Source organism: Puma concolor, chromosome C1 (genome assembly GCF_028749965.1).
Source record: "Puma concolor isolate L17-30 chromosome C1, mPumCon1.1.hap2, whole genome shotgun sequence".
Lineage (NCBI taxonomy): Eukaryota > Metazoa > Chordata > Mammalia > Carnivora > Felidae > Puma > Puma concolor.
The window spans coordinates 64,644,004-64,669,387 of NC_141674.1; the positions used below are offsets into that span (position 1 = coordinate 64,644,004).

Here is a 25,384-nt window from a genome sequence, read left to right on the forward strand (position 1 = left end):
TTTGTCTTATTGTCTTGTAAAATCGAAATATCAATAGTACCTAACTCATACTATTGCTATGAGAATAGATGCATACATCTTTTGGGACAGTGTCTGGCATATCGTATACACTCTTTAAGAATTTGTTAAATAACTAAATAAATCCATTGGTCGTTACCACATCTACTCCAGTGGGTAGAATTATCAAAGGGGTAGTGTCGTTTTTAAATAACAGTGTTGTAAATAACCTGTAGTTTTCTAGGGCAATAGTAGCAAATGTAGACTGACATGGGGAACATTTTGATAGTTTATTAGCTCAATTCTCTTCTCTGCACTCTCCTCTTCCCCCAGAACAGATGGAGGGAAACGAGTAAAACTCAAAAGGAATTAATTACCTTTCTCTCCAGCAGGCTATTTGGGAAAAAGACGCTGAGATGAATGGCAAATCTACGAAGTTTTCTTTTTACACAATTGCAGACCCCTGTTACCTTGTGTGGGTTCCTAGAAAGAAGTTTAAAATACGGAAATCCAAGCTTCTAAGTTAGAGAATGGATTCTTTGCAAAACAGCATTGTTGACAACCACTCTAATCTTTGTGTACAGTAAAACCTTGGATTGCGAGTAACTTGCTCTGTGAGTGTTACGCAAGACAAGCAAACATTTCTAACAAATTTTAACTTGATAAACCAGCAGTGTCTTGCAATATGAGTAGTACATGACACCAAATGTCACATAATCACAAAGGAACCAATGCTTCTCTCTCTCTCTCTCTCGCTGCGGGATTGTGGGTGATCGTCTCCCATTTTCGGATGCTTGGTCTCAAGCTGCGGTGTTTGGCAGAAATCAGTAATTTTTCAGAACGTTGGAAAGTACTCACAATTGGCACTTGTGTATTTTTTGTCACTTCAAAACACCTATGGGCAGTCTTTTTCTTTTCCATATAAAAGTAAGTTTTGGAATGTTTCCCTTCATTCTAGGTCATTGGATAGGTTCCTTGTTAAAGTTGCACGAAAAGAAAAAGATTCCACTGAGCCAATAGACAGCAGTGATTCCATTAGTGATAGTGAAAGTCATTCTACATAATAACCCTCCTCTCTCTTATCTCCCTCACACCAGCCACAAAGGTTTCCAAAGGTAATTTTGTTTATTTTTCTTTATATTTTGTGTTTTCTTTATTATTTTGTATTCTATTACAGTATTGCAGTCATTTTTATATGAATATTTTTGGGTTGTGGAACGAATCATCTGAGTTTCCATTATTTCTTATGGGGAAATTCGCTTTGATACATAAGTATTTTGGATTACAAGCATGTTTCCAGAATGAATTGTGCTCGCAAACCAAGGTTTTACTGTACTTGTTAACTAACTAGAGAGGAGACACTGTGAAGTCAGTCAAAAGTAAAGGTATTTATGACACCTGTACATAAAGGAAAAAATATGTATTGATCGTGGCAGAGAGGCTCCTAGGGTGGCCCCATGTTCCCCACCTGCTGACGTTCACACCCTTGTGTAACCCCATCCTCCTGAGTGGGTAGGACCTGTGACTTGCTTCCAACCACTGTTACAAGGCAAAGGTGGCGGGATGTTTATGATTATATGTATGTGATAACATGACATAAGATGGTAGCTCCCATCTTACTGGAATTTCTCCTTCCCTTGATGGCTTTGAGGAAGTAAGTGGTCCTGTGGAGGGATGCCACATAGAAAGAAACTGCAGAAAGCTTCTAGAAGCTGAGAGCAGCCTCTGCAAACAGCAAGCAAGAAACTACCAAGAACTAAATTCTGCCAACAGCCAGATGGAATTTAAAACTGAATCCTCTCCCAGTCAAGCCTCAGAGGAAACCATAACCTCTGCCAACACCTTGACCATAACCTTGTGAGACCCTAAGCAGAGGGTCCAGCAGAGTCATGCCCAAACTCCTGACTCATAAAAAGTGGTCAATAAATATGTGTTATTTTAAGCTGCTAATTTGTATATTTGTTATTTAGTAATAGATAACTAACACACTGATACTTTGACTTACCCAAATTGTAACCAGTATATTTTGAGTAAAGTGAGATATGTGCACTGAAATTATTGGGACTCATTGTTCCTATTCTTTGATTGACTAGCCTCTGCCATCTTATCAAGCCTGGCTGAGCAATTTAGGTGTATATTTAATAATAAATGAGTTATATTTATAATATTTTATAGCATTTTAGTGTTTGCATATAATAGACTTTTGGTTAGTAGATGAGAATTCAGTTTCCCATATGTTGGTTTGACATGATTCTGTGGTTAAAAATTTTTTTATTAACATTTATTTATTTTTTGAGAGTCAGAGAGAGACTGAGCACAAGCAGGGGAGGTGGACAGAGAGGGAGACACAGAATCGGAAGTAAGCTCTAGGCTCTGAGCTGTCAGCACGGAGCCCGATGCGGGACTCAAACCCATCAAACATGAGATCATGACCTGAGGTGAAGTCAGTCACCCAACCGACTGAGCCACCCAGGCGCCCCAACATGATTCTGTGGTTAAAAATGTATCAGACACATATATTTAACTCTCCAAAGAGAGATATGACCAGATATTTCATTCAAATCATTAGCATCTTCCAGATGGTAATTAAAATGGGTTAAATCACCTGATCATCTGTAGAAGATAAGACTAAAGACTAGGCTCCAGAAAGAAATGACATTTAAAGGGCATATAGCAGAATCAGCAAAAGGGAAACCAAGTCAGGAAAGTAAGCAGAGGTGTAAGAGAAAGTGATGTCAGGAATGTCAAGAATTTCAAGATAAAGAGAGTACCCTCTCCCCCTGCCAAAAAAAGGAAGAAGAAATCTGAGTTCATCGGGTTTAGGAATTAAGTGATTGTTGACCTTAATGAGATGGGATGGAAGTTAGATTTCAAGGAGACACTAAATAGTTTAGGAGTGAGGACGTACAGGTCAATGTTTACTTAGGCGATAGCTTAAGAGGAATGTTGAATCAAAGAAAGACTTCTTAAGACCCAAGAGACTTGTTTGTTGCCACGAAGAGTTACTAGAAGAGAGGTGGGCAGTGTGGGAAAGGAAGAGGATTGCTGTTAAAGCGAGGCCCGGGATTTGGTGAGAGGTAACTGGTGGGATGGACAGCATGAAGAAGTAGCCTTAGGTGGGGGAGAACACCTTTCTCTCAGGCTAGAGAGCAAGAAATGAGCCTACATGTGGAAGTAAATACATTCATAGGTATGGGTGTGAGAAGTCTGGGAATTTATATGACTTTTGTTTTCCCATCTGCAGTGAATAAGAGGGGCAGGGCTGAGTGGGGGCTTTAGGGAAGTGGGTAAATGGGTGCAAGTGCTGGTGGGAATTAGAGGAATTTCATCATACACAGAGGAGAGTCTTGCCGAGTGGAGGATAGTCTCTAAGAGGTCGTACGACTCTCACCAAAGCTGAAAGCCATCCCACTATGAAATCTCCCTTGGAGTTGAAGGTGAATGGATTTTGGTTTGTCCACTGATAAGAAACTTGAACTTGGTAAATATTTTGTAGCCCAGCTTTTCCAAGGCTGTTACCAAGGCCATCTTTTTTGCACTGATGTGAACTATTCTCATCCCTCTTGACTGACAAATGGAGGCTTTTGTTTTATTTTCAATTTAGCATAACAAAAGAAAAATTAAGGTCTAAGGGTTGAAAGTAAGGAATTCTATTTGTAGGACATACTCCTTGCAAAGGGGTGGCATGCACACCTTCCTCACTAGAAGGGGTAATACTTTTTCCTCTTCCAGTTTTTCAGTCCCCACCTCTTTCTTGATCTGATCTGAGTGAAATGAGGTCAGAATCATCCCTCATTTTTCTCCCTGGCTGGTTCTTCTGGAAAGAGTGCATGCATGCATTACAATTCTTCAGAGATAACTTTTTTTCTTCAGAAGAATCTAAAACCTTTATAAAACTGGAATTGTTTTCCATATCATTTCTTAAATGGAATCTTAAATTTTTGCTCCTGGAGAAATGGTCTATAAAGAAAGCATTCTCCATATCTACATCATCTATGAATAGAGGAAGCTCTGGCAGTGGCTACTGCCAGAGCAAACCTTCAGATCATCTGAAATTATGATAGCAGTTTATTCTTTCATTTAACATAATAAGCAAGTACCTGCTATGTGTCTGGTGCTGTTCTAGGCTCCAAATAAGGACTCCTACTTTCAGGGATATAGCATTCTTATGTGCCTGTGATGGGGGAGAAGAGGGAGAGTAAAACTGAAAGTAAACAGTCTAACCAGTATGTGTTAAAATAATATCCATCAGGGCTGCCTGGGTGGCTTAGTCCAGTCTGTTAAGCACCCAACTCTTGATTTCAGCTCAGGTCATGATCTCAGTCATGAGATCCAGCCCATTGTTGGACTCTGAGCTGGGCGTGAAGGCTGCCTAAGATTCTCTCTCTGGTCCTCCCCATCCGGCGTGCATGTGCTTTCTCCCTCCCTCTTCTGACTCTCTCTCTCTCTCTCTCTCTCTCTCTAAGAAAGAAAGAAAGAAAGAAAGAAAGAAAGAAAGAAAATCAAAAGACTCTATCAGATAGTAATAAGTGAGGAGTATGAGCAAAATAACATAGAGATATTGTGGATAATGACTGGGAAGAGGCTGGCTTTAGACATCTAGCATATGCAGAATTCAGAAGATTATCAGATTGTAACCAGACAACTAAAGAGTCTGCTATTACTTTGGCAAGAATGTTAATGGCATAAGACCTGCCGTATACATATTTTTGGAAAGCTGAATCTAAATCAGGAGAGAGGAACTCAGAGACACATCTCTGATATTAGCTGTCCATCTTTTCTTCATAAAAAAAAACAAAAGCAAAACAAAACCCTGAAAGCCAGAAGAGTCCAGGAAGCCTCACCGATGAGAAAAATTATTTTTTAGATGTCCAGTCTTTTGTAAATAAATAGTCCTGTTAGTAAACTGATGTTGAGGTGCTCACCTTTTCCTACTCCTTTGCCTTACATTTTTAAGCAGTTGATTATATAATGCTAATAATACACATATTGCTGATGAGGGAGCATGGGGCAAGCTGAGGACAAAGTGCGAGCTAGAGCACCCCCCTCCCCACTCACCTCCCCCCCCACCCCCCACCCCCGCACGCCCGCAGGCAGATGGGATGTGTGTGATATTCCTCAGGCACTCCTGGCTGCCCAAGAACAGAGGAAAGGAAATAAAACAAATGGTTAACTGATAGAGATCACAGTCATACAGGACAATGTCTTGGTAAATCACGAAAAAGGCAATCTTATCAGTAGTCTAATCTCCAGAATCCTATAGACTCCATTTCCTGGAGCCCCAGTATCACCCCTCAATAGTGATATGGGGAACAAAGGCAAGAAGGAAATGGCAGGTGAAATTAAATTTCCTCATAACCTGCAGCCAATTGACAAATACTTGAGGCAAATACAGAGTATACCATTTCTCCAAGAACCCCCTGCAGTCATAATGTTAATGCCTTAGTAGAGGGAAATCTTAGCTTGACAATAGCAAGGCTTCAGGTCTCTTAGGAGTCCTCTTTAGCATATCCAAGTCCCTGTGGAGGCCTCCTTTTGGACTTTACCTCCCCAACTCCATAGTATAAAAACAGCCACTCTTCACAACCCAGTGCAGCTCTTTCTTTCTGCCCACGGTCCTGTCCCTGTGCTTTAATAACAGCACCTTTTATACCAAAGACATCTTCAAGAATTCTTTCCTGGTCATTGGCTCCGGAACCCCCATCACCCCAAAACCTCATCACTGCCACTCCCTCTCTCCCCATCTTCACATGAATGCCTCAGACCTCCATCTTTCCTTTCTTTTGTTTAGACTTTGGGTTCTGAACTTACTTTAACTACATTCAGAGTCTGGAAAATGAAGGTTTCTGAGGTTATGTTTGAAAGATCTTTGACTGACAGACTCCCTTTGGCCACACAGAACTGCAAGAGTGGAATAAAAAATGTGGATTTAGTTCAAACTCTGGCAGCTTTTTTCCACCTGAGAAATGGAATCTGGCTGTGGCTAGCCCCAGGGAATGTAAATAGAACCTTACCTGTAATTAACCCAGGGCTTCTCTTGTTCTCGATGCAAATGGAGTTATAATTGCATTTCCTTTAGCAGAATAGAAAGCCTGTGTTTCAGAGGGAGCTGGCAGTTGAATAGAGGACAAACTATCTGTCTAACTATGACAGCTCCCTCCTATCTCCTTCTAGAAAACCTGAATGATAATAAAACTGGAGTTGCATTTGATGTAAGACATATGGTAATTACTATAATAATATTATCACCCAGGTTCTGCAATGGTTTTGTCAGTGAGGTGCAATTTCACATATTGTCTGCGATAAAATCCCCGTTTTTGGTTATTGATAGCAATGCCTTTCTAAAATGGTATAGGTGTTTTGTGACAGCTGCGAAGTTCCTGCTTCATATCCAGGTAATTGGGTTGAGAATAAGGCCTGCATGCTAAAACCTGACGATGTGAGAAGTGGAGAAAGCCCAGGGAATACTGTGAATATTTTGGTAGTTATTAACAGGCTAAAAGGGAAGCCTTTGCTAGTCAGTTCTTCTGAAGCAATGCTGAAGGAAAAAAAAAGAAAGAAAGAAAGAAAGACAGGCCCCTTTAGAAAGCCTCTGTGGAGTCTTCAGTCAGAATTGGAAATCTTGAGCTAATCAAATATATAATGAATCTGTACTTAATATTTTTAAGGCTATATACAGTATTCACAAATTAGACTGTAATTACTTTCATTTCATTCTGCTATTGATTGTTTCATAAGTCAGATTTTACTTTGTTTAATTGCTGATTTGATAGAAATTACTTCAGCATAATAATATGTGAGTATACAATACATGCTTTTATTTATTGGTCATAGGAAAAATTGGTTCTATAGTATGTTATACTGAACAAGCTGTGTGTATTCGATTTTATAGCTGCTTCCAGGGAGCCAAATATTGAAGACACTAACAGCATGTTAAAATGGACTACTTTAAATCCTTTTTTGGAAATATGTGGGAAATAAATAACAAATAACAGTAGTATGTCAAAGTGATTGTATTGTTTAGATTAATAAAAAGAAACTAACACAATGACCGGATGGGGGGGAAAATCAGATTATGGGTTTTTTCTTTTTTTAATGTCCTCTCTTGTGCAGAATTCATTTTTTAAAAATCCCACCAAAGACCCACAAAACAGTGAGCTCTATTCGAGAGTTATTATTTAGGTACAAATCATCACTAGTGGCAATATATTCAGTGAGTGTGGCATTTTATACTCTTGTTGAATTGAATAAATATGTATATGTAAAGGTATAGGTTGGCAAGTTAATTTTGCTGTGAAGTGCTAAATAACTAGAAGTGATGGTAATAATGTGGGAATAAAATTGGTGTTATATTAGTTGGTTATTATGATTTCAATTCCTTGGTTAAATATATATATATATATTTTTTTTTTTTTTTTGAAAGGGGAAATTGTCCAGATGTCAAAAAATTGAATTGTAAAGTTAGCACACAAACTGAAGACCCTTGGGGGTGCCTGGGTGGCTCAGTTGGTGAAGCATCTGACTCTCAGTTTCAGTTCAGGTTAAGGTCCCACAGTTCATGAGATGGAGCCCCGTGTCGGCTGACAGTGCGGAGCCTGTTTGGGATTCTCTCTCCCTCTCTCTCTGCCCTTCCCCTGCTCATTTTCTCTCTCTCTCTTCTCAAAATAAATAAGTAAATAAACTTAAAAACAAAAACAAAGAGCTTTGGCCCTCATATTTTATAGCAAAACATTTGGGATTTGTATAAAAGACCTGTAACAAGATGGTGATTCAAATCATTTTTGAAATTAAATTCAAGAATTATTATTTTTTTTTTTTTTAATTTTTTTTTTTTTAACGTTTATTTATTTTTGAGACAGAGAGAGACAGAGCATGAACGGGGGAGGGGCAGAGAGAGAGGGAGACACAGAATCGGAAGCAGGCTCCAGGCTCTGAGCCATCAGCCCAGAGCCTGACGCGGGGCTCAAACTCACGGACCGCGAGATCGTGACCTGGCTGAAGTCGGACGCTTAACCGACTGCGCCACCCAGGCGCCCCAAGAATTATTATTATTATTAAATGCCTGAAGAGTTCAGACCCTAGGAGTATATATAGCCCATGAACAAAATTAAGTCCTACTCTCATGGGTTTATACTTACATGGGTATAGATTCTGTGCTAGACCCTTTTTACAACATCTCAGATATAATTGAGTATAACTCATTGAGTTACCTGTACCAGTTTCTCACCAAAGTTGAGACTCTGAGTGGACATGTAACTCCGAGTGAAAATGTAACCAGACTAACATGAGTCTTCTCCTTGGTGAGTCACCAATAGAGAGTACACCACGTGGAATTGTGACCCAAAGTAATCTCTTTTTTTTTAAAGCTGTCAGCACAGAGCCCAGCACCGGGCTCTAACTGAGGAACCATGAGATCATGACCTGAACGGAAGTCCGATGTTTAACCGACTGAGCCACCCAGACGTCCTGACACAAAGTAATCTTTAATTGCAGTAAATAAGAAGATCATGGGGAATAATTTCCAAAGCCGGATTCCCTGAGTAGGGATGAGCAAGCTCTTTTTTTTTTCTTTAAATGTTTATTTATTTTAGAGACAGAGACAGAGCATGAACGGGGGAGGGGCAGAGAGAGAGGGAGACACAGAACCGGAAGCAGGCTCCAAGCTCTGAGCCATCAGCCCAGAGCCCGACGCGGGGCTCGAACTCACGGACTGCAAGATCGTGGCCTGAGCTGAAGTCCGCCGCTTAACTGACTGAACCACCCAGGCGCCCCAAGCAAGCTCTTTTATTTAGGATTTAATATTAGAGAGGGGAGCTTTGTCATCACATGTAAAGGCGGGCATAAAGTTGCACAGCATACTTAGGAAATATGTCTATACATACATCATATGTTATGTTCATGAAGCTTGTGTTCCTCCTAGGGTGGAGACTTTAACATTATAATGAAGCAATGGTAACTGTTGGACACTTTTTGGCTCATCTGCATAGGCGTTGACTTGGTGCCAAGTTCAAGCTGGTTTAAGCTGGGTTAGGCTGCCTAGTTCTTGGTCGGCCAGTAGGTAGTCTAGGGTTATTCTGGTGGTTTAAGACCATTCAGGCTAAGGAATGCAAGGCATTGATGTTCATAGGCTGGAACCTTATCAGTTGACCTGAGCCCAGGCTTCTGCAGAGACAACTAGTGTATTTGTTAGTGGGTCCTGAAAAGAAGCAATGGATGATTAAGGAGAAACAGTTCACTGAAAAACAAGCTTTACATTTTCTGCTAGTTTTAACCTCATTAACCCTAGGGGGCATGGTTTCAGAAAGAACCAGGAATTGGTTCCTCTCTGACTTTCCAACCTAGCACATGGAACTTTTCTCTAGTGTAATAGATTATCTTCTGTAGAGATAAAAACATTCTTAATTTTTCGAAAGAAAATAAAAGGCAATAAAAACACCTCTAGTTGGATTGAAAATCTCCCACATATTTGTTTGCTCATTGTATTATTATTATTATTTGTGTAATTTGTTCTTTGACTATTTTCCAGGGGTCTTAGTATTTTTACATTCATTTGAAGCTTATTATATAATTAAGATTATTATGTTTTTGTGGTATGTATTATAAATAATGTCCCCATCTATCTTTATTTTGTTGGTACACAGCTCTTAAAGCAAACATCTGATGTATTGTCTTTTGTTTGAAGCAACAGATCTTTCCTTAAAGAACCAAATTTGCAGTTTACTTGGTTGTTCATACTCTAGAATATAGTAAGGAAAAGATACACACCAAAAATAATGGCCTTTTTCTTCTTGTAAGGGAGCTTTTCCTCTTGGAGAAAGGTTCACGGCAAGTTTCATTGAAGGATGTTCTTTCTTTGAGACATTTTGTGCATGTGTTATTGGAATTTGAGGGGAAGAAATCCTTTCTATGGAGTAGTTCCCTTTGTGGGGTCAACTCCTAATTTGGAGAACATTATTATATGGTAATTAAGTAGTATTTATGAGGTTGCCCAACTGGAGTAAATCTAGGAGATTTATTTTCAGTTTTATAATCACTTAGCTTTTGAAATTGCATTAATTGTTGCACTCTTGAAAATGAATTATAGATACTAACGGTTTTTCTGAGGCCCCTAGCAGAGGTTATATGGTGATGTAGTGGAAAGAATATTGGACTTTGTACCAGAAGATGTGGGGTTTTTCATGCAAATGAGGACATGGACTAGATGATTCCAAGGTCCTTTTAGGAATATGCAATTCTAGGACTGTTAGAAAAATCTTCTACCTTTTAATAGAGGTTATTTTTGTCTTTTTTCTTCTCTTCCTTTCTAGGTTTAGAGAAGTTCAAGAATTCAACTATACATGTTGAGCCTTAAATATCTGAGTTGGCTGTCAGCTGTATGAATTCCAAATCCAAATAAAAAATTGAAAATAAAGATGTACATTTAGAAGTTAATAGATAAATATTATTTAAACCCATGGAAATAGATAACATGAGAAATACACAAAATCAGAATAAGTCAGGATGAAAATCGAAAGATTCAATATAATGGTTTTATAGAAGAGGAACTGGCAAAGGAGACAGGGAACCATGTCCAAAAAGATGCCATTTGGTTGTCCCATTAGATGTAGAATTGGTAAGACCTGATTAGTGTCAAGAAATTAACACAGATAGGGGTGCCTGGGTGGCTAAGTTGGTTAAGCATATGACTCTTGATTTTCGCTCAGATCATGATCTCACAGTTGAAAGATTGAGTCCTGCATGGGGCTCCATGCTCAGGGCAGAGCCTGCTTAAGATTGCCTCTCTCCTTCTTTGCTCCTCTCTCTCTTTCTCTCTCTCTCTCTCAAATAAAAAAAAGAAAAAGAAGAAAGAAATTAACACATATTAAATCAAAATAACAAAGAAGTGTAGTCTAAAATGATACAATAATCAAGGTATTAGAAGGTCCATGTAGTTTATCTTATTGATATAATAATTATTGTTTAAATTCCTATGTAATTTAGGATTTTGAATAAAGAGGCCTCCTAACCAGTTGTAAAGGGAAGGAGGATCAGGAAGTCCATCATGAAAGAGGAAATAGTTAATCTGGCCTAAAAGGAATAATGAGAGATGCCAAAGGTGAAGATATTCTAGATGGCAGAAAGAAACTAAGACCAAGCAGGAAAAGGGCATAAATAAAGGATATGTTCAGAAAACAGCATAGGGCAGAGCAGGCTGTAGCCAGTCTTACAGAAGGGAATTCAAGGCTAAGGGGGACAGGTGGGCAGGGTCCTGTTAGGAAGAGCTTTAAATGCCATTTGAGGACCTTATTTATGACCAGTAAAGTAATTGGAAGTTACCGAATAAATTTGAAATAGAGAAATTTGTTCTAGATAATCATGTAAAATGGAAATTTAAAAGACATAGAAGTAGACAAATAATTTCTAACTTATTTATTAAGCATAATGAACTAACATTTGAACATATTTAGACTCAGAGAGCTTCCTTTGGTTAGAAGTAGAAGGTGTGAGTAGAAGAAAAGACAGTAGACGAGACAGTATCCCCTTGTTCACAAGGTCATTCTCATACTCTATCATCAGTTCCTTGACATCTCCAAGAAACAGGAAATCCCTCGATTCAATCCAGTGTGTCTTCTTCCAGGAAGGAAAATAAACATCCTCTGACTGAATACCAAATAGCTTCTCCATTCTCGTTATTGATGGAAGGATTTTAAGACAGAATCTGAAATCTGAGTGGCATAGAAGAAAAGGGCAGGCAGTTCCCAGGGTCCTAAGGCACCAGTGCTCCAACCTTCATTCAACGAATACCTCTCAATCACCTTTTAAGTGCCAGATATTCAGAAAGTCAGCTGTATCCACTGTTGACAGCCATCAGATGGAACAAATTTAGATGCTTCTCAGGATCATCTGATTTTTTTTTTTCTCCTCTGATTTACCTGAACAGTATCACTTATCCAAATAACTCATTCCTTTCAAATAAGGCCCATGCACGCTAAGGCTGATTCTGACCAGAATGGAAGGTTAGCAGCCTATTTTGTCTCTCATGAGTTCCCCTTACTGTCTCTCAGTCTGTCTGAAATGTCAGTGTGCAAAGCAGGAATGGAATCAGAGAAATAGTTCAGCAATGGTGGGTTTCAGGCAAAAGATGAGGTCCTCCATGAGGTTCTCCATGGCAGCAGAATTAGATGCAGAACGGTGGGATGTAAAGCTTTTTTCACAGTGAGAATCAATAGCACTTTGTGACCCACTGAAGGCAGCAGATGAGAGGGAATAAGGATTCAAAATAGAATCAGAGGACACAATCCAAATCAGGATAGGAAGAGAAGCAGAGCTGGGGGTGGGGGGCATGTTGATAGGGTGGAAAGGGGAACTATAAAAAGCTTGTTTTGGATATATTCTTTGGAGATGCCATGTTGAGATTTTAGATAATTGAATATCACCTACCTCTTCAGAGAATGGTTTGGGCTGGAGAATACAAGTCTGGGGATCAGCAACATAGGAGTCATTGATCACCAAAAGATAAAGATAAGATCACAGCAGGAGGTGGTGCAGAACAGAGGTCCTAAAATGGCCTTGCAGGTGGTTTTTCATTTTTGCTTGTCATTTCTTTTCCGTTGTTTTTGATGTTTGCTAATACAAGCTTCTTAAAAACCAAAAGTTTTGCGGGGCGCCTGGGTGGCGCAGTCGGTTAAGCGTCCGACTTCAGCCAGGTCACCATCTCGCGGTCCGTGAGTTCGAGCCCCGCGTCAGACTCTGGGCTGATGGCTCAGAGCCTGGAGCCTGTTTCCGATTCTGTGTCTCCCTCTCTCTCTGCCCCTCCCCCGTTCATGCTCTGTCTCTCTCTGTCCCAAAAATAAATAAACGTTGAAAAAAAAAATTAAAAAAAAAAAAAAAAAACCAAAAGTTTTGCAAAATCAAACACTAAAAAATAATAGGACTTGTGTGGAAAATAAAGATGAGGAAGAGCACTCAAAACCCATAAGTTTATAACCAGAACCTTAATAAAAATAACAATAACCTCATTAAATTATCGGCACAGTTAAAAATCTGATTAAATTCACAATAGGAGAGCGGTTAGAACATTTAAGTGCTAGTCTCTTAGCAAATTTAAATTATATACTACAGTGTTATTAAGTATAGTCACTATGTTTTACATTATTGTAAACTTTATTGATCTTATAGATGAAAGTTTATACCTTTTTACCAACCTTTCTATTTCTCCCAACACTCCCCCTCTCTGGGTTTCTGAGTTAGACTTTTTTTTTTTTTTTTTTTTTTACAGATTCTATATACTAGTGATACCATGCAATATTTATCTGCCTCTGGTTTATTTGACTTAATAATGCCCTCTAGGGCCATGTTGTCGCAGAGAGCAGAATTTCCTTCTTCCTCATGGCTAAATCATGTTCCATTGCACATATATGCCATATCTTCTTTATCCATTCATCTGTTGGTGAACACTTAAATTGTTTCCATAACTTGGCTATTGTGAATAATGCTGCACTGAATATGAGAATACAGATATATCTCTTCGATATCCTGTTTTCATTTCATTTGGCAATATACTCAGAAGCAGAATTGCTGGATCATAGAGTAGTTCTATTTTTAATTTTTTTGAGGAACTTCCATAGTGATTTCCATAGTGGCTATACCAGTTTACATTTTCGGCAACTCTCTCCTCCACATCTTCACCAACACTTACTATGTCTTGTCTTTTTGACGATAATCATTCTCGCAGGTGTGAGGTGATATCTTGTGGTTTTGATTTGCATTTCCCTGATGATTAGTGATGTGGAGCACCTTTTTATGTAGATGTTGGCCATCTGTATGCCTTTGGGAAAATGTTTATTCAGTTCCTCTGCTCATTTTTAAATTGGATTGTTTGGTTTTTTGTTATTGGACTGCATGAGTTCCTTATATGTTGGATGTTAACCCCTTCTCAGCTATATGATGTGTAAACATTTTCCACTCACAGTTTAAAACCATGTTAAATTCCCAATAATTTTTTTAAAAGGAAAATGATGGATAGTTTGATGGCAGATGCTGTAAGGAAGAGTCGAGGCTGCTGAGTTGTAGAAGAAAGAGCAAATGCACTAATTAAGGCAAACACCCACTAGGCATTTCTAAGACAGAGTGCAGGCAAACTTAAAGGAAGAACAAGGAATGAATGTGTTCACCTGGTGTGATAGGATGAAAAAAAACCAGTGTAAAACCACCACCTGATACTGATGTCAGTCCTCATTACCGGAGGAACATGTGAAAGAAACATGCTTTTTTCTCAGACCCTGTGTGACTAGTAATATTTATGCATGCAATTCATTGCTCTCAGTAACACCCCTGAAGAGATCAAAACTGACTGCATTCCAATTTGAATGCCTTTAGAACTAAGGTGTTAAATATACATTTGCCCTAGGCTCCACCACTCCCTATTGTCTTATATCCCCTTATCTCCCATCCATTTCACACATTTATGTTTCCTGCCTTGTCTCTGCTGCATTTTTACTTGCAGGTGCCCTTTTGTGGAGAAGAAAAGAACTTAGAGGCAAAGCTCCCATTTAAGGGCAGCCACCAACTAAAAACTGATCATCAGAGAGGTAGATGGAACATTGAGAGAAAATGTTACAGCTGAAACCGGAGGAGGAGAGTATTTCAGAAAAGTAATCATGATTATAAGATGCTGTGGGGAGGTCTTATGAGATCCTTGGATCCTGAGTAGTACAGCTTTGGTAGTTCTAATAAGAGCAGCTTTTGTATGGTGTGGTGGGGGCAGAGTCAGGCTGCCACACCAGGGAAAGGGGGCTGCAGAGAGAGAGAGGGAGGGAGGGAATGTGCTCCCCTCTTTCACGAGGTTTGATAAGGAAGGAAAGGAGAGAGGAGCACTGTGTTTACAGAGAAACATGTTGAGAGAATTCTCTTTGTAGCACAAGGAAACTTTGTACATATTCTTTTTAGAGTGAGGAGATGTAGCTGCTGGCGAGGAAAAGGAAAATGTTTGAAGATGAGAGACCAAGAGCAAGACTCAATGGAGCAACTCTCCAGTCTTCCATTTCATGATTTGATTCACTAGACAAGTGTGGACTCATCTTTGTTTCATTTCGAGCTCCTTCTGACTGGAAGTGTGACTTCTGGCAATATATTTACAGATTCTCCCCTGCCCCCTCCATACCCGTCCCCTCCCCCAATAACTGGTCTATGTAGTTCCTTTGTTTATAAATTTTTTTAAATTTTTTTTTAACGTTTATTTATTTTTGAGACAGGGAGAGACAGCATGAATGGGAGAGGGTCAGAGAGAGAGGGAGACACAGAATCTGAAACAGGCTCCAGGCTCTGAGCTGTCAGCACAGAGCCTGACGCGGGGCTCGAACTCACGGACCGCGAGATCATGACCTGAGCCGAAGTCAGATGCTTAACCGACTGAGCCACCCAGGCGCCCCTATAAGTTTTTTTTAATGTTTATTTTTGAGAGAGAGAAAAAGAGAGAGAAAGAGAGAGAGAGAGAGAGAGAGAGAGCAAGTGGGGGAGGGGCAGAGAAAGAGAGAGACAGGATCTGAAGTAGGCTTTGCATTGACAGCAGTGAGCCCAATGCAGGGCTTTAACTCATGAACCTTGAGATCATGACCTGAGCTATAGTGAGATGCTCAACTGACTGAGCCACCCAGGGGCCCCTCCCTGTAGTTCCTCTGTAAAGATAACCTGTGCTGTAGTAGTGTCTACCAGAAGCCATCTGCTGACAATGGAAGAGTGAGGAGCCAATGCAGGTCACATCTGCTGTGACACAGCCCTGAAGGTGCTTAGCAGATGAGCGGACCCCCTTTATTGCTGAAATATCGCCTGTCTCATTATGTTTAACATTTCAAACATTATTAATTTTTAATTATTTACATTTAATTATCTGCTTTACTTAAGCATCCAAATTCCACAGCTAATGTTCTCAATGAAATATTTACTAAACAATCAACCCTCTTGGATTCCACAGAGCTGAATGTTTTCAATTTGCAATAAACCTTTCCTTTGCACACTAGTGTTCTGGAGGTGACTGCACTCTGGGCTCTTATGGCTTCAGCTGCAGCATCCGTTCTGTCTCAGGGACACTCTGTCAACTCTAATGGGATAGATTGCCCTGCTGCACATTAGTGTTAGCATGTTGAGCGTGACTGGGACACTCACACCATCTCCCTTCTCATTTCTCTTCTGTTAGGGCTGGAAACACATTAACAAGGAGCCAGTTCTGGTGATAGAAAAGTGAAACAAACTTATTTGCGGTCAAAAGGCAGAGGCATGATGAAAACTAATCATTGCTCCCACAAGAGGTGGTCACTCACACAACTGATTAGCCAGGCAGCCTTTCCATGGCAAAATCAGGACCCACAGTGAATGGGAATGCCATTTTCAGAACCAAGGCCAAGGGAAACAGGCTTATCCACCTTGTCATCCCTGCCACCAGTACTCCAGAACTCCATCATCCTTTGTGCAGAAGGAGGGGGCTCATGGCCAACAAAACATGCACTGGCTTCAATTTGTTTTCCAGGATTGAAGACAGAGGGAATTATGCTAATCTATGTATATTCACTAGTGAGGGCTCCTTTGTTACCACTTACAAGATCACAACGGGGGTTGATTATGTGATGTATACAGCATAGTGGTTAAGAGTGAGGGAAACGGGGAGTCTGGGTGGCTCAGTTGGTTGATCATCCAACTCTTGATTTCGGCTCAGGTCATGATATCATGGGTTTGTGGGATTGAGCCCCACATCATGCTCTGAGCTGATATGTGGAGGCTGCTTGAGAGTCTCTCTGCCTCTCTCTCTCTGCCCCTCCCTGCCTCATGTGCACATGTGTGTGCATGCGCGCACATTCTCTCTTTCTCTCAAAATAAATAAATAAACATGAAAAATAGAAGTGAGGGATATGAGTTAGACATTCATCCCACAGGTATTTACATCCCACAGGTATTTACCTGCTCTGTGCCAGGCGCTGTGCTAGGCACCAAAGAGATCAGCAAACAAGACAGATGTGGTTGCTAACTTCATGGATCTTCTATTACAATGAATTTAAGACTCCAGGATTTGAGTCAGGACTACCACCTACTAACTGAATAACTGGATAAGTTAATTAACCTCTCCAGGCCTTAATTTTCTATCTATAAAATGAGAATAATCAAAGGACCTCCTCATAGGGTAGCTGTGATGAGTATTTAATTATTTACATGCAAATGCATGTAAAACTCAGAAATATTAAGACCAACACCTACGGCTGGTTTCACTGGGTTGTTGTAGCTTAGTTACGCATGTATAGTTTCACTAAAGACCTGTATTTGAGACATTTAACAAAATTAGCATTTTAATTATGAGTATTAAATTAAAATTATCATTACTGGGCACAGGTCTCGCTTAAGTAGCAGTTGGAGACAAGATACAGAGGATGTGGCTGCAGTGACCAGATGTTAGGGAGGCTGGATTTCTGAATTTGGGTAATGGGTCAGACACATTAGTATAATACCTGGCATGAAATAAGTGCTCAATAAATGCTAGTTGTTGTTAGTGTTATTATGATTATTAGGCCCTGAAGCCTTCATAAGTAAATAAAACTGACTTAATGGAGCACAACTGTGGTGTTTATATGTACCAAGTTACTAATAAATGTGAGCTCACACGTACGCACGTGCGCACATGCAGCCACACACACTTCAGTCTGCATCTTTATGGCAGGCTATTCCAAGCATGTATGAAATGGAAAGGACCTTAGAAATAATATAATCTGGCTCCCTCAGGATGATGGAACTTGGGATTTGGAGAAGTAAAGTAGCTTGCCAAGTCACATAGTGAGTAGTAAAGTAGGAATTAAAATCTGCTCTTTTGCCCCAGCTGGAAAAGGTCTACTGTACCCACACTGCCCCTCTTCTCGCCGCTTCATTTCCTACCCACTGATGAGGAGGGACACCTACACCACAGGGGCAGACTGCAAACATCTTGCCCTTCATGCCAAACATAGTTACAAGCTTTGGAGGGCAGCAATTTTGCCTTTCCTGGCTCCTCCCCTTTCTGCCTCCTGTTTGGTTCATAATGAAGATAAAACCCAAACACAAAAGGTGTAGGACTGACAAACATAGCCAGTCTCACTGGGTGGCTGTGGCTCAGTTGTGCTTGTTATAGATTCACTAAAAACTTTTGTTTGGAGCCTCACAAAATTAGCATTTTAATTGTGGGTATTAAATAAAAACCGCCATTATTGAACTCAGCTCTAGTTAAGTAGCAACTGGAGACAAGATATGGAAGATGTGGTTCTAGTGACCAAATGTCAGGACTGACAACTCTGTGGGCCAGACATTCTGTTAATCATACAAGGCCTCTTAAATCCTGCTTTTTAGTCATTCTTAAATAACCAGTGTTGCGCTCAGCTGTTGGCACAGAACATGTGACATGCACACTCAGGAACATTAGTAGACAGCTTCTTCTAAAATGGACTTGGGAAATAAGAGTGCAGCGTGAACATGGGGAAGCAAAAGAAAGCAAGAAAGTATGCGACCATGAAGCGAATGCTTAGTCTCCAAGATCAGAGGCTTAAAGAGAAGGATAGATTGAAACCTAAAAAGAAAGAAAAGAAAGATCCCAGTGCACTCAAGGAAAGAGAAGTCCCCCAACATCCTTCCTGCTTATTCTTCCAGTATAACACACAGCTGGGCCCACCTTACCACATCCTTGTTTATACCAATGTTATCAACTTTTCCATTAAGGCCAAATTTGACTGGGGCGCCTGGGTGGCTCAGTCGGTTGAGTGTCTGACTTCGGCTCAGGTCATGATCTTGCGGTTCATGAGTTTGAGCCCCGCATCGGGCTCTGTGTTGACAGCTCAGAGCCTGGAGCCGGCTTCAAATTCTGTGTCCCCCTCTCTTTCTGCCCCAACCCTGCTTGTGCTCTGTCTCTGTCTTTCAAAAATGAATTAAAAAAAAAAAAAAAAAAAAAAAATATATATATATATATATATATATATACACATACATACATAAAAGCCAAACTCGACTTAATAGAATCAATGATGGACTGTGTATGCCAAGTGTGTCCCTTGTATAACTGACTATAATGGCTGAAACTGAGAAGTTGGGGCAAAAGTATGGAGTGGCTCTAAGGATTGCCAAGGATCCAAGATTTGAACGATTACCATGCACACACAAAGGAACCTATGCAAATGACTTCTTAGTAAAGAGAGTAACTCAGCACAAGTATTACATTGTGGTCACAGTTGACCAGGAACTTAAAGGAAGGATCTGGAAGATCCCTGGAGTGCCCATCATGTACATTTCTAACCATAGGTACAACATTGAGCGGATGCCAGTTGATTATGGAGCCCCTTGGTTCTAATTCTAACACTCTAAAGAGAGTTCCTCTGCCTTCCTTTACCAACTTTTTCTGTTGCCAGTTCATGTAGCAATACGTTATAACATGAATTATTCTCCTTCTTACCCATTTGCTCTGTTATGAGCTGAGTATGGTTAAATACACTCACTTTTGATGTTGTTTTGAAATTGATATTTTGTATCATTTTGAATTTTGTCACATCTTTTTATAAATCAGATGATTGCACACATAAAAAAATTAAAAAGCAATAAAATGGACTTGGATTTATCTTTAGATCACTTAATTTCCATGCTGAGGAGTTCACATTACTGTCACCATCATAGGCACTGTCATCATTGACTTTTCCGGTGACGGAGTGCACAGACTTCTGCTTGAACCCCACAAATTGAATTCAGAGAACTGGTTGCTGTAGTTGATCAAACAGTGGCTCCCAAAAAGATATGTCCACTTCCTAATCCCTGGAACCTGTAAATGTGACCTTATTTGGAAAAGAGGGTCATCGTAGATGTAATTAAGGATCTTGAGATCATTCTGGGTTACATGGGTCAGCCCAAAAATCCAATTTCAAAGTGTCCTTACACATGAAGACAGAGGCAAGGATTGGAGTGATGCACTGGCAGGCCAGGACTTCCCGGAGCCACTGGAAGCTGGAAGAAGCAAGATATGATCCTCTCCCTAGAGTCTTTGGGAGGTAGTGTGTCCCTGCTGACAACTTGATTTCTGGCTTCTAGACTCCAGATCTTTGAGAATTTCTCTTGTTTTAAGCCACCAAGTGTGTGGTGATTTATTATGGCAGCTCCAGGAAAGTAATACACACTTGCCAACTACAAGTCCGGGACTTCCTAAATGAGAGGTGTTGGATGGGGCAAGGGAACTCAGAGTCAGTTCTGAAGAGCACTAGGGAAATGGGTGGAGAGATGGGCGGGCCTCTGAGGTAGGAGGGGCCTCTGAGATTCTGGAGGAAGTGTTTACATATCCTCTGCACTGTGCTTCCATTTTAAAGGGACTGCTCATTTGCTTGTTTTCTCACCCATGCTTCCAGTCTTCCCTTCCTCCTATGTATGTGGTGAAGGGATGCCCCAAATTTGCCTTTTTCTTCTAACCTGTAGTATAAGAACAATTTGGACCTCAGAGTCAACCATGTTAGCAAACAATATTTCTTAAATTGTTTTTTAACTATTTCTATTGTTAACTCAGCATTCATTTTCCCTTTACCATTCATTCTCACCCATTTGTCATATGACAGGCCAATGTTCTCTTAAGACTGGTAAATTCATTTACGGTGGATCAATCAGTCAAGCTACACCCAGAAGACCACTCTTCAAAATTACTGGAACATTTGGTATTTCCAATATCAGAGTTTGCTAGCATCTGGAGAAATGCCTACTAATGTTCACACATTTGTGCATTCCTTCATTTGGTCTGTGAAGATGTTTGTTAGGCTTTGTGTGTGCCAGGCACTGTGTTGGGCACAGAATGCTCAGGTTCACAGAGCAGGCATAGTGCTGCCCTTCTGGAGCTGTGGGCACAGTAGCACATCTCGATCTTGACAGAGCAGACTTGGTGTTCTCTGAGATTAATTTGAGATCTAACTTCACTGGTTTTCTCTGGAACCCTTCCCTCTCCCCGCCTGCATCAAAGCAACCTGGACTCCTAAAAGAAAGTTCTAATATCAATGAGGGTGTCCACAGAGCTTCTGGGAACGTCCCCTCCCCACTCACCCTCCACTTCCACAGGCATCTGGAGTACCTCTCCCCACCCCAAGTCAAGAAAGAGCCTGATTCAAAATCCACCAACAGCTGATTTGCACTGGATTTGTCACCCATGTGTAGCAATCTGAAGAGTTAGCCCTCTAAAAGGGTCATTTGAGCTATCATAACATAAAGAACAACTCTGATTTTTGCCCTAAAGTGATAACATTCAGAGTGGGAATTGTACTTACGGACAGCTTGACTAGCCAGTTCCGCTTGTTTCTCACAAATAGTCTCTGCCTCTTCCCTCTAGCCACAACTTAGGTTTATTGAGATATTGCTCTGACCTGCACTGCTCTAAGCATATTTAGAAGTTATTAACTCATTTGCTCCGCCTAACAACCTGAGATCGGTGCTATCATTCCCATTTTGCAAATGAAGAAACTGAGGTAAAGAGAGGTTAAGTTACTTCCCAGTTTTCAAAGTGGCAGAAAGGGTTTGGTAGTTTGGCTCCAGAGTCCACAGTTTTAAGCACTGTACCAGGCTGCCCTCACAGGGTCAAAGTATCAGGCATTGGTAACCTATGTATGGCTGATGGTTGGTTAGCGAATCAGCAGTTGATCAACAAGAACCCAGGTTCTTTGACTACAGATACTCCTCTCTCCGCCCTGGGTCATATAAAAAAATAATTGTAGAAGAAAGGGAGATTGAAAAATAAAGTGCAAGGCAATTCAGTAAAGCCTCATTTTTCACTGATTTGAAAGACTTCTTGAGCAGACAACACCCTCTCCAAAGTAGCCTTCCGTACCCCACAGGGTGAGACCCAGCTGTGCTGACTTCTGCCTCTGAGCTTGCAGTCCTGAAGCATTGCCAGATGCAGTGCAGGAACCCTCAATACAGCAGCTCTTTATAACAGTTTGGGGAGGAAGCGAGCTACCTCGTTCCGTCTGTGAACAATCAGAGACACAAGTAACAGGAGAGTTTAACTAGAACCTTTTTGTTCCTCAAAGTCTCAGTATAAAAGTCATGCTTTTAGTTCATTACTGTAACAAGACATGACAGTTAATTCACTGAGATGACTTCTAAACTGTGAAGGTGTGTTAGTAACCAAAATTTGGTTAGGACACATGTGAAATCATGTGGGATTTCTTTGGAGTACACAATGCCTGGATAGTGCATTCTTTAACGGAAGCAGGGTGTGGTTTGCGCATACAGGGTGGAGAGTTGTGGGTGCTCAGCAGGTAATTTATTTCCTGGTCATGGGCTGATGAGCAAAAGGGTCCAAGGGCAGGCGGATCAAAAGAGAGGAGGACTGTGTGCCCAGGTGCTGTTTCTCTTACCCTAAGGCTGCCTGAGGCAATAGTTTTCATCCGGTAGGACACAGAAATGCTTCCCCTGATATACAGTGCCAGGAATCTAGAGGAAAACATGTCCTGGTTCTGTCTAGAACACTGGTAACAATTCCTGCGGAACGGCTTTCATTTTTTAAAAGAGAGAACTAGATGACTATTGTGTCATTTCCACAGCCAACAGTTTATAGGTCAAGATGATCTGGAGCTAAGAAATGTAATATTCATTATGACACAGCATGACAAAGAGAGTTTTGTTTGGTAAAGAATTTTCCTTTAATCAGAGGCCCAGGAAGGATGAATATAAAAAGGTCTTTAGCATTCCAAGACAAATTAGATGGCCCCCTCTCTGTCTCCCTTTCTTATCTTCCTAATTATTTATTCTGCACCCCTTACCCACCCACAGCCAAGAATGTAAACCACATGAAGGCAGGGATTTTTGTGTTTGCTCCTTGTGGTATCCACTGTGCCTTGCACAAAGCCTGGCACATGGTCCCTCTTCAATACGTAAACAAATGAAGAGTGAGTGAATTGTGATCTGAAGAACAACCCTCCCAAAAGAATTCATTTGTTAAAATAAGCTAGCGCATTGCCTATAAAGCAGCTTCCTTCATTAAGGGCAGGCCTGTAGGTTAACTTGCGATAGAGTCTGTGATTCCAGCGTCCAGCCTAATGACATGGCTTCCACGGACAGTGCTCTCTGCTTCCCTCCACCAGTTGTTCTTCCCTGGCATTTGTTCTGGATCTGTAGTTATAGCTTTTCCTCCTGAGAATCCACCTGAGGAGAGGTTGTGTTTTTCTTACATTCGAAGCTTAGCAAATTGAGTAAAACCCACTTAGGCAAACACCTGACCATCTTTTGAATTGTAAGAGACCTGGAAGCTGAAGACCGGAGGTTGCTAATTTGAGGGATGCCTGGCAGCTTGGGCCCAGCTTTGGGCTCAGTGTGGCTTTCCCGGGCAGTCAGGACTGTCTCTGGATTCTGTCCTGGCTCAGCAGAAGTGCAGGGCAATGCCAGAGCGGCAGGGTGAAATGGATCCATGGCGGGCCATCCGTGGTGGGCAACTGGAAAACCCTCCTTACCGTGTCCTGGCCCATCTGGCATTCTAAGATCCTAGGATTGCTCGAAACCTAATAAAAGGTGTCCAGAGGGCCCAGGGTTAACACGGCGTTGTTCCTCAGGTACAAGATTATGGTTTCCAATAAAATGATTTGTGAAGCCTGAGGTGATTTTGTGGGAGAAAAAAAGGAAGATTAAAAAGGCTGTGTCAAAATAGTGTTTTGATTAGACCAGAAGCATAATTCTAGAAAATGGAAAGTAGTAGAAATGTAGCAGAAAATGAGCCTGGGGCCTACCCTCCCGGGATGAACCGAGGTCATAAATCATCCCCTCTGTCCCCAATTTTTCAAGTGTGATGTTTTTTTCTACATTTTGTAGACTTAAATATTCTACATTGTGGAAAAAATAGCTAATGCACAATCCTTTACGTTTAAGCTCATATTATTATATTTGCCATCTTTTTAATTTGGGGAAGATATTTCATCTACCCTGTTTTGGAATATATATGATCTTGTGCTTTACTTTCTTATGAAGGAGGGGAGAGTAAATCAATAAGCTCCTTGGTTTAGGGGGAACTAATTACTAAATTTCCCTCCAGTTCTGCAGGCTGTGACAACAGGCTGTTTCCTTCCTGACAACTGAACTTTGCATCCCAACCTCCATTAGTCTTAATAGAAGCCATGCATTCTCTCCCCCTCGCTGTGATATAAGAATAATTTTTCCTCCGAGTGGAATAATGGTTGTGAAGTCATTTAGGTATTCACAGAAAAAAATAGCCTTTTGCTGTTGTTTTTTATTGATTCCCAGAATGAGGCTAAGAGTAACCCTGCTCCATTTTACCGTAAATACTATTAATCGAGAGAGGAGTTCTAGTGTAGAGAGACGATTGATTTGAATTTAAATGAGTTAATATTCAGAATTTCCATCAAGACTCAGATAAAACAACAAAATCATCCAGTGACTGTGGCTAAATTGTAGAGCTTCTGTTTAGACTGCCTGAACAAAAGCTTGCATTTTCAATGCACCAGATATGAAAAAAGACCGTAAACAGTCCGCTCCCCAATCCTGTTGTACATGAGATCCCAAAGTACATGCTTCACCTCCACCATTACTGATTTATTCATTCCTGACCTCATTCCCAAGGCAGCTCACCCATTTCTTCCACCTGTCCAGAACCAATGTCTTCTTTCAAATGAGAATTTTTCACTCCAGAAAAATAGGTTGACTTTTGAATTTGACAAAGTAGAGGTTGGAGTTATGGTGCTGTTTTAAGAGAAGTGGGGAGGCCAGATTCCCAATCTACATAATAATTCAACAGAATTTAAAGCTGTCTTTAGCACTTTGCATTAGAAGCAAGTAATTACCTCCAACTGGAATGAAATGAGGGTCAAGAATGGTTTCAAGCAATCAAGTGGAAGTGTTACTTGCTTTATTGAACATGCTAATACAAAGCTGTATTCAGAAGAGTTAAAGGAGAAAAATTCCTCCAACCCAAATTGCCTTGTGAGCTTTTTTGCAAGAGCGGGCCAGAATGTTGTGTAGCTGATAAAAAGTCTCAGTTGTTTAGTGTTAACACTTTAAATGACTTCACCTAGGAATTTTAGTGATTCTGGACTTACACTTTTGTATCTAATTTTAATGATGCGTTCTCTGTACCTAAGTATAAGTGCACATCCATTCTCTGTACATGTAACTTAACTATGTATCTCAAATGGGTGTGCCTATTTCAAATGGTTAGCTTGGCATCCTACCAGATTATAAAATTAATTTAAGTAGGTGGAAATATTCGCTGAGTCAGTTTCTTCTTGTGTAATACTAGGCTTATAAACATACTTATCCAAACTCAAACACATTTTTTATTTACTCAGGCATCCATGATTCTAATCTGCATGGGCAGCAATTCAAATTCATAACAAGAATTTATTTATTAGCAACAATTTAACTTAGAGAGTAAAAA

The 25,384-nt window shown here is 40.4% G+C and overlaps 1 protein-coding gene and 1 pseudogene across 1 annotated transcript in view; both read left to right on the forward strand.

The window, feature by feature from the left end:
* The window catches only part of ST6GALNAC5 (ST6 N-acetylgalactosaminide alpha-2,6-sialyltransferase 5), a 176,343-nt gene that overhangs the window by 54,728 nt on the left and 96,231 nt on the right, over positions 1-25,384 (forward strand). The gene's annotated exons all lie outside the window — the stretch shown is intronic.
* Positions 15,490-20,279, forward strand: LOC147578111 (rRNA-processing protein FCF1 homolog; annotated as a pseudogene).